Source organism: Geospiza fortis, unplaced genomic scaffold (genome assembly GCF_000277835.1).
Source record: "Geospiza fortis unplaced genomic scaffold, GeoFor_1.0 scaffold283, whole genome shotgun sequence".
NCBI classification, from domain to species: Eukaryota; Metazoa; Chordata; class Aves; order Passeriformes; family Thraupidae; genus Geospiza; species Geospiza fortis.
In genome coordinates, this window is record NW_005054571.1 from 439,442 (window position 1) to 440,438 (window position 997).

A 997-nucleotide genomic window follows, 5' to 3' on the forward strand; every position below is an offset into this window, starting at 1 on the left:
AGAGGCAGAGGGCTGTTTGGGTTGGAGGAGATGTTAAAGCTCATCTTGTTCCAAGCCCCCCCCCACCATGGGCAGGGACACTTTCCACTAGACCAGGTAGCTCGAAGGCCCATCCAACCTGGCCTTGGAACACTTCCAGGGATGGGGCAGCCACAGCTGCTCTGGACAACCTGTGCTGGTGTCTTACCACCCTCACAGGGCAGAATTTCTTTGTAATATCCCATATAACCCTGTCTTCTGTCAAATTGAAGCCACTACCCCTTGTCTTGTCCTCCCAGGCCATTGTCCCTCCCCAATTCTTTTGGAGCCCCTTTAGGCAGTGGAAGGGGCTCCCACTTCTCAGAACCTTCTCATCTCCAGGCTGAGCAGCCCTGGATGTCCCAGCCTGTCTCCACAGTAGAGGGGCTCCAGCCCTCAAGATCATCTCCACAGCCTCCTCTGTGTCAGAACTCAGTACATCCCTCCGGGTGTCCACAGTTGCCGAGGACCCCCCCGGGGGGCTCGGAGACCTTGGCATGCTGCCCAGAACACAGGGGGGATTTGATTCTGACCCTGGGCATTGTATGTCACTGGCATTGTGATGTCTCCCGAACCTTGCAATTAAGTCTTTTTCTTTTCCTAATTTTTTTCTAATATCTGTCCAATTTGTTGTTTTCAACTTCCTCTTCTTCTGGAACCTGCAGCTCCATGGGGATCTGCATGTACAGTGGAGCTGTAGAAGTCATTGGTGTCTCTGGAATCCTCGTTTTGTTGAGGTCTTCAGCCTTGCTCCTAAATCCGGAACAGGAATCTGAAATTCTCGTGCTTGCGTTCCCATGGCCGTGCTTAAATATTGTAGAAGGTATTTGGCTGCACTCCTTGGTACAGTGATTGCTGGCTTCCTGCCTGAAGAACTGGCTGCTGTTGCTGCTGAAAACATCCATGCTGGAACACCCTCTGAGGCAGTAATGAGTATTGTATCATCCTGTTGTTGTGCCTCATCAGAAGTGTCTTGAGC